This window comes from Cetorhinus maximus, chromosome 21, assembly GCF_964194155.1.
Source record: "Cetorhinus maximus chromosome 21, sCetMax3.hap1.1, whole genome shotgun sequence".
NCBI lineage: Eukaryota > Metazoa > Chordata > Chondrichthyes > Lamniformes > Cetorhinidae > Cetorhinus > Cetorhinus maximus.
Genome location: NC_135899.1, coordinates 76,353,970 through 76,363,221, shown reverse-complemented (window position 1 = coordinate 76,363,221; position 9,252 = coordinate 76,353,970). Strand labels below are relative to the sequence as shown.

The 9,252-nt window shown below is 46.3% G+C and overlaps 1 long non-coding RNA gene across 1 annotated transcript in view; it reads left to right on the top strand.

Annotated features, from left to right (window-relative positions):
- Positions 1-3,170: 3,170 nt before the first annotated feature.
- LOC144695408 (uncharacterized) overlaps positions 3,171-9,252 on the top strand; it is a 118,335-nt gene continuing 112,253 nt past the window's right edge. The window contains exon 1 of the long non-coding RNA XR_013579958.1: positions 3,171-3,219. This is a non-coding gene — a long non-coding RNA (uncharacterized LOC144695408). The remainder of the gene's footprint in view (positions 3,220-9,252) is intronic.

Genomic DNA, 9,252 nt, shown 5'->3' with positions numbered 1-9,252 from the left:
GCAAACCTGACATAATGATGGGCCTCCCTGTAAAGGGCATCTGTTAACACCTTTATGCATTGATGTGCTGCAGACTGAGAGATGCAACACAGGTCCCCTGTTGATCCCTGGAAAGACCCAGAGGCAAAGAAGTTGAGCGCTGCGGTCACCTTCAAAGCCACTGGCAGGGGATACTTTCCAACTCCATGTGGCGTCAGGTCTTCACGAAGAATGTGGCATTTGTAATGTACCAGAGCTTGGGACAAGCACTGACGTGCATGGCTTTGCCTCTCACTCATTTGTAAATAGGAGACCCTTCTACGATAAACTCTAGGTCTGGTGAGTCACCCCCATTGTCTGGGTTTCTCCTTCTGACCCTCCTGCTGGGCGGAGTCGCCTCTCATTCCTTTGCCTCCTCTATTGCATTAGGACCCTGACAAAGGCAGCACTGAGCCCTGGATCCATATCTGCTTTTGCCTTCTCTCTGAAGGGAAACATTGAAGACATTAATGGTCCAAGGGGCAATAAAGTGAAGCTCAGAAGATGACACATTTGGAGGCTGTAAGGGTCTGTAGTTTTTCCTACCCTACTTGCATGGTGGCTGATGCCGCCTTATCCCTGAGACACCAGCACACACATCGAGGTGACCAAGGTGGCATCGTAGATATGTAACATCTTGAGCCCTGCATGGGATGCTAAAGTTTAATTGAGATGAGTGACCCAGCCTAGCTCTGTGCTCCAATCCCTGATATGGCAAATTAATGACCAATCAGCTTTTTTTGTTCATTTACAGGATGTGAGTGCCGCTGGCTCGACCAGCATTTCATTGGTCATTAAATCCCTATCCCTAGTTGCCCTTGAGAAGGTGGTGGTGAGCTGCCTTCTTGAGCCACTGCAGTCCATGTGGTGTAGGTACACCCACAGTGCTGTTAGGAAGGGAGTTCCAGGATTTTGACTCAACAACAGTGAAGGAACGGTGATATATTTCCAAGTCAGAATGGTTAGTGACTTGGAGGGGAGCTTCCATGTGTCTGCTGCCCTTGTCCTTCTAGATGGTAGCAATTGTGAGTTTGCAAGGTGCTGCCTCAGAAGCCTTGGTGAGTTCCTGCAGTGCATCTTGTAGATGGTACCCATTGCTGTGACTGTACATCGGTGGTGGAGGGAGTGAATGTTTTTGGATGTGGTGCCAATCAAGCGGGCTGCTTTGTCCTAGATGGTGTCAAGCTTCTTAAGTGTTGTTGGAGCTACACTCATCCAGGCAAGTGGGGAGTATTCCATCACACCCCTGCCTTGTGCCTTATAGATGGTGGACAGGCTTTGGGGAGTCAGGAGGTGAGTTACTCGTCGCAGGATTCCTAGCCTCTGACCCTCTGACCTGCTCTTGTAGCTACAGTATTTATATGGCTAGTCCAGTTCAGTTTCTGGTCAATGGTAACCCCCAGGATGTTGATAGTGGGGGGATTCAGCAACAGTAATGCCAACTTGTGTGGCCCGAATGTTACTTGCCACTTGTCAGCCCAAGCTTGGATATTGTCCAGGTCTTGCTGCATTTGGACATGGACTGCTTCAGTATCTGAGGAGTCACGAACGGTGCTGAACATTGTGCAATCATCAGCGAACACCCCCACTTCTGACCTTATGATGGAAGGAAGGTCATTGACAAGGAGGCTGAAGATTGTTGGGCCTAGGACACTACCCTGCAGTGATATCCTAGAATTGAGATGATTGACCTCCAACAACCACAACCTGGTCAATGAGTGGATGCCCTTTGGCTCGTTCAGAGTGCCAAATCGGGTGGACAGGTGACAGGCCTTCATTGATGGAATGCCATATATGATACAGCTGTGTTTCCTTCACTATTGCCTGCATTCCCAAATTCTACATTCCTATGTGTTACCTTTGAGATGGAGTGACTGTGATATGAAGCCGCTGAGTTCTGAGTAGCCCTTTAACAGCGCTAATAAAGCCATTGGCTTTCAGTGGCTTTCATCGCAAAGAAGTCTTCCTCATTTCTTTCTAAGCAGATTCCTGCTCACTCCTGTGGTAACAAGAAGTTAGAGGACGACCCAGAAATGCCCCCTTGTGTTCACCCTTTCCCCAAACTGCCATTCCACAGCCTTCCTTCCCCTTGCCCACCTTGTGTTCATCAACCCCACCCTCGCCTCACAGCCCAACCCCGGTTGAAGTACTAGTTTCTGAAAGTGGAGGCCTGCATGAGTACCACAGCAGAGTGGTGTTCCTCGGGACAGTGTAGGCAAAGAGCAGGAGCAGACCAACCCTACAGCCCCAGCAGAGTGGCATTCATCCCGACAAGACCGGTGCAGCACTGTGGCAGGTAGGCTATGTATGTTGCACTCACCTCAAATTTACCAGTGAACTGAGGTCGGACTTGTGCCCGCCACCCCTTTTCAAATGGGTTTGAGGCTGACGTAATTTCCCGCTGGCGTGAAGCAAGATTGGAAGGCATGGCAAGATTCCAGTGGGCAGCTTTTTTAATGAGCATTCATGAAATGTTAATGAATGCAAATGGCACTCATGCCACTAGTCGACGGGATAACCGACCCGCCATAAACACACCATCGGGAGGATTGCAAGCTGTTTTTACACTGGCGTATTCCCGACTTTTTGCCTGCTGCCAGATTCTCCGCTCCTGCCCGCCATGAAACCCGCTGTGGGTGGGATGGGAAAATTCCGCTGAGTGTGGCTGGGATTTCCTGGTCCTGCCCACGGCGGGAACCAACATGGGCGAGGAGGGGAAAACTTGGAGAGGCAGCCAAAAGCCCATTACCTTTCGGCAGGACCAGAAAATCCCAGCCACAGGCCGGACCAAAGACTCTCGCCCTACATTCCGGTAAAAAAAATTCTCTAATTCCCTCCTGGTTCCTCTGCCACTGACATTAAATCTATGGGCTGAATATTACAGTAGGTGGGGGAGGGGGGGTGTTCAGGGGGGTGGGCGGTTGGTTCGCGCCCCACCCACCCCTCGGAAGCAAAGCCGGCATGGAGCCGACCCACACCACACCGGCCTGCCCCACAGCTATAACACATAGCAGACGGACGAAAGCAGGGCCGATTGGAACTTCCGCCACTCACTGGGGAGGAGGCCCCGCCCTCAGGAGCTGCCGGCCAATCAGATTGACCGGCAGCTACGTCAGTCCTGGCAGCGCCAAAAGCACATTAGCGGGCACTGCCGAGACTGCAACGGGCAACAAGGCAAAGGCCCAATGGATCCCAAAACGGGTAAGTCCGAGGTCTTGGTCGGGGGGGGGGTTTGGCAGGTTAGGAAGGTGGGTTGGGGGCGGTGGGTTTAAGGCTGCTGGTGGGTTCTATCTTAGGGGGCCCACCCCGCGATCCACAAATGGCAGCCCCCAAAGATAGAATCCCTCCCTTCCCCTCAGGCTGCCCACTCCCACCCGACTGCCCTCGTGAAACCTTTTATGGGGTGGGCAGCATATTATCATGGTCAGTTGGCTTGTTAATGAGCCTAATTGACCCTTGATTACCTATTTAAGTATGGCGGGCAGGCTGCCGATTTCTGTGCCCGCCTACCCCCTCCTTTATATTATGGAGTAGGTGGGAAGGAGATGGGGTGGGTACGTGCCCTAATTTACATGCCCCCCCTACCCCCCCCCCAATCCCGCACTGCCAAAAACATGCCTGGTGGGGGCAAGTAAAATGCAGCCCTATGTTTTTTGGTTACTACCTTCTGCCAATGAAACCATTTTCTCTTTATTTACTCTATTAAAACCATTCATCGTTTCAAGCGCCTGTATTAAATCTCCCCTTAACCTTCCCTGCACTGACAGTTACTCCATGTAACTTAGATTACTACATTAACTCCAGTTGTCACTGGTCTCTTTTCATCCCAATGCAGATACCACTCTGTTGTTGGAAACAACTCTGTGTTCCTTGTGCCTTCATTAGCCACTCTTGAGTCCCAGGATGTTTGGGTCCTGCAGACAATGGAAGATGAGGAGTTTAAATGTTTTGTGTGGGCATTTTTTTGGTGCTGCCCTTGACGTTACATTATCAATCAAAAGATGCCTCTAAATGTTATAATTTCCAATGGGACAAGATAAAGTGAAATTCATCAGCCCTTCACAAAACCAGATAATTACAGTGCTCAGGGCAAAAGAAAAAATCACCCTAGCTTTTCAAATTCATGTTCATACTTGAATTTTGTTCAATGTAAGCTCTTTAATGTGCTTGAATCTCTTAAGGGTTACTTCAATTTGGATTTAGCAGCTGCCATTTCAATCTGTTAGTGTAAGGATGTGATAAAGTGGTCACTGTGGAGACTGGCTATGGAACATTGACATTTCATATCCTTAACTTGACTGAATTAGCAAGAGCTGTGCTTAAGGAAAGGTTGTTTAAATTTAATCCTGCTGAATAAACAACTCTGTATAGTTCCACAATGACTAACCCTTACCCTGCTGACTAAACAACAGCCCTGTAGAGTTGCACAATCAGTAACCCTTACCTTGCTGAATAAATTGTGACTACAGTTACACAGTGAGGAATCCTTACCCTGCAGAATAAGCAGTAACTACGGACAAGTTGCTTTCTGAGTTAATGGGTACTCCGTAGAATTCCATCATGTGTAATCTTTGACATGTTCAGCTCTGTGATTCTTTATAACACTCTATTTCCCAAACAAACATGATTTCCCTCCAGTACTGTGGTGAACAGTCACCACCAGGCATATCTACATCAGAAGCCGTTTTTATTGCCCTCGGATTTTGTGCTTTAGGTTTTTGGATACTGTCACTTAATGTGCAAAGGATATCCTCGGGCAATATTGTTGAAACTACTCTCATTTCTTATAAATGAAAGTGACAGTCTCACCATGAACCTTTTTGATTTTTAATTTTTTTTATGTCATGGGAACCCTGGGGCAGAGTTCCCCTTGAATTAGATTGTCCATTGACACACTGGGCATACCCCAATAAATTCCAGAATGGCTGCTTTTGCAAATGGAGCACCTGGGAAGGGCAAGGATTGAACAAAGGCCCAAGGGCCTTCCCAGGCCTGCCTGAACTGGCAAAAGTACATTTCAGAGTGGTAAATCCAAATTCCTAATCTAAATTAGGTGTCAGTCATGGATCATAGTCTTTGTCCCTTTTTAAATATTTTTTCATGGGGTGTTAGCATCGCTGGCAAGGCTGGCGTTTATTGACTGTACCTAATTACCTTTGAGAAGGTGGTGGTAATTTGCCTTCTTGAACCACTGCAGTCCATGTGGTGTAGGTACACCCAAAGTTCTGCTGGAAGTCCTTGTTTTTGACCCAACAACAGTGAAGGAACGGCAATATAGTTCAAGTCCAAGTCAGGATGGTGCGTGGCTTGGAGGAGAACTTGGAGGTGGTGGTGTTCCCATGTGTCTATTGCCCTTCTCCTTCTAAGTGGTAGAGGTTGCAGGTTAGGAACATGCTGTTGAAGGGACCTTGGTGCATTGCTGCAGTGCATCTTGTAGATGGTACACACTGCTGCCACTGTGCGTTGGTGGTAGAGGGAGTGAATGTTTAAGATGATGGATGGGGTGCCAATCAAGTAGGCTCTTTCTGGATTGTGTCAATCTTCTTAAATATTGTTGGAGCTGCTCTCATCCAGACAAGTGGAGAATATTCCACCACACTCCTGACTTGTGCCTTGTAGATAGTGGGCAGGCTTTGTGGTGTCAGAAGGTGGGTTACTCACCTCTGAATTCTCAGTATCTGACCTGCTCATGTAGCCACAGTATTTATATTGCTGGTTCAGTTAAGTTTCTGATCAACGGCAACCCCCAGGATATTGATAATGCAAGATACAGTGAGGGCAATGTTGTTGAATGTTAAGGGGGAATGGTTAGATTCTCCCTTGTTGGAGATGGTCATTGCCTGGCATTTATGAGGTACAAATGTTACTTGCAACTTATCAGCCCAAGCCTGAATGCTGTCCAGGTCTTGTGGGCATTGCCTGCCTCAGTATCTGAGGATTTGCGAATGGTACTGAACATTGTGCAATCCTCAGTGAATAGGTGGAATTTTATAGCCCCTACCACCGGTGGGATCTTTCTGGCCTGCTGAAGTAAACGGAGTTTTGCACGGCTCACCACGTTTTCTGGCCCCGCCCCCACCTCGATAGTTCTGTAAAATTCCACCCAACACCACCAGTTCTGGTGTTATGACATAGGGAAGGTAATTGACGAAGCAGCTGAAAATGGTTGGGCCTCAGACACTACCCTGATGAACTCCTGCAACGGTGTCCTGCGGCTGAGATGATTGGCCTCCAACAGTCACAACCAGCTTCCTTTGTGCTTGATATGACTACAACCAGTAACCAGTAGTAGAAGAGCTTTCCCCCTGATCCCATTGACTTCAATTTTGTTAGGGCTCCTTGATGCCACACTCGGTCAAATGCTGCCCTGACTCCATGGGAGTAAGTCACTCTCACCTCACCTTGAGAGAGCTGTCAGGAAAAGCCGATTACAGCCACAAATTACTTACAGGAAGACATGTTTGTTTTTAAAGAAATACGAACAAGGACTGAGCTAAAGATGGCTGATAATGCAAAATGGCCACTTTCTGGAAAATTCCTATGTGGATTATACAGACAGACCAGTCCTGAAAGAACATGGAATATCGCACCTGAAAAACCGTCTTCAAACAGAGACACTTGAAAGTGAGATAGGAAAGATAGCAAAAGACTGAACCTTAATCTCCTCTGATTGCAGAGGCAAAAGGCTGATTACCACATCTCAACAGGCATCTAAAATCCATCTCCAGTTGACTCATATCTCAGAATGTGTAAAATGGCTGGAGATCAAAGAAAACAGACTCTTGGCGAAAGACCTGGTACTTTTCCTCTTACAGGAATACACAGGGAAACGTGGGTTAAAAAGCTAGCTACAAAGCAGTGCTAGTGTTCTAGTGTGCTGGTCTGCTGTGTGTGTGTGACAGCAAGAAGACCAACTAGGCACCCCTGCAGTTGCAGGTGAAGTCTCTCTCTTCCTCTCTTTCTTTCTCTCTCTCTCTCTGTTGATGGAGGTGTGGGTGCTTAAAGCAGAAGCCACAATCAGAAATGAAACAGGAAATTTCTTCAGCTAACCTGCAAAACCAAGTGTCTCTAAACCCACTGCGAAACTGCCAAAGTCAGCTCTACTGGAATCACCCAACTTAACGGCCACAACGTATCACCATCTACGCCTCATGGACAAGCCAAGGCTGATTCATATATCTTTTTTTAACTTTTATTTGGACTCTTAGCTTCTCATTTCTGATTTGTGTGTATGTGTGTTGCATTTTTATTATTTTACTTGGGTTTTTTTCAATAACTAATAAACTTACTCTTTCTTCGACTCAAGAAAGCCTGGTTGAATTGGCTCCTTCTAAAAAATAAATACATTTGGACTGGGAAAAGGTAACCCGTAGGGGAAAGGATTCCTTTTAAATTAACCTTGTTGTGACCAATCAAGGGGGTTGAATAAAGAAGGGGAGTCAGCTCATTCCTCCTCACCTGGGAGCATAATAAAATTGGGGTCCCGTTCAAGAAGCTAACAAATTGGGGGAACTCGCCCGGCAACCAGTCATAACAGAGCATTGCACTGTCAGCGGGGAAGTACTGAGAAAGAGCTTCAATGTGAGGGGCAGCACTGAAGGAATACTGCACTGTCAGGGTGGCAGTTTTGGGGGCACCGTGCACTGTCGTAGGGTCAGTACTGAGGGACACTGTCGGAGGTGCCCTCCATCAGATGAGACATTAAACCAGATGCTTTATTCTCCATGGATCTTCAACAATACCAGACTTGTTTCCTCCATCATCCTACATGGTCGCAGCATTCCACTTTGCCAAGCCAAGCTAGTTACAGACTGTGGATTGTGTTCTCCTTCATGGTCCCTTACGGTCCATTTGGAGTTATGTTTTCAGAGACAAAGCATACCTTTTGCTTACTATCTTGCTGCCTGTTACCTGGTGCCCTCATTGGAGCTGCTTCCCCAAAGCCTTTGCCCCATTTCAGTTTGTCTGTGGGCTGTCTCATCAGACAACATATATCCTGCAATATTCGCATTACAGTGGGTTAATTTTCCATTAGCTCCAACTGTATTCCATCATTACATCCAGGTCGGTCTGGGTTTACCTGACTTAAATGTTTGTTGCAGTGGGGCTGACTTCCATTGAGAAAAACCTGATCTTGCCTTTGGAATCATTTTAACTAGGTTCTTGTTATAAGCAGAGTTTAATATAGTGAAGTGGAACATTTGAGTGGTGAAACCAAGAAATCTTAATGGGTTTCAAGAAAGAACTAGACAGGTTGTTGTGAAAATATGGGATTTGGAGTTGCTAGAAATGTATATAAGAAAGAAACTGAAAAGGTTGGAATGATGCACTGAAAGGTACACTGAATAGGTAGGATGGATGGACCAAAGGGAATACTTTGGATAGGTCGGTCTAGATGGGCCAGAAGGGAACACTGTGGATAGGTGAGATAAGGGGACCGAAGGGTCTCACCATATTATTATCATTAAGATTATTATTATCAATAACCCAAGTTATTATCATTATGTTGTTTTTCTTAGTTGCTCTTTGTATCCGACCAATCAGTTACTATTTGTCTATCTGTGACAAGTGATGCTTTGCTTTACAGCAATTACCTTCAGCCAGAAAAGTGGCATTGGAACCTTGTTTTTCACAGAAACTCCATTTTGTGTTGATGTGTTTCATTGATGATGTTTTCCCATGCTGTATTACCGGTCAAGAGGAAACATGCCTGCCTCAAAGATTGTTAAACCTACAAAATATTATTAAGCTGTCAGCAGCAAATATGGAACCAAAGATGAGCACAGTTGGGGATTATGCGGAGTGTACAATGCAGCCAGTAAATTAACAGTCACACGGAGCAGAGACTCGTTTAGCCAAAGATACTTAAAAAATTCAAATTGCCTGTGGGAAGCTCAGACTTAGTGTGCAGTTGGCGAGAGGCTGTGATGACAGCTGGCTCAGCATTTTAAATAGAGCCTGTACGAAGCTGGCTCAGTGTAATTAAACTGGATGCTTAGGCAGTGGATGGGTGTTCGCTTTTATTCTGAACTGACTGGAATGTGCTGATGCCCTTAATCTCTTGTGGTAGATAAGTATCCATCACCACCCGAAGTTCCCAAGCTGATGTATCAATTATTTAGAGTGCCAATGACAACAAGGAGTCCACTTTATCACACTTATCATTAAATTAAAACTAACTTTAAACCGTTCGAACATGAATGCAACCTTATCAAGTGTGCATAAATTTCAAAA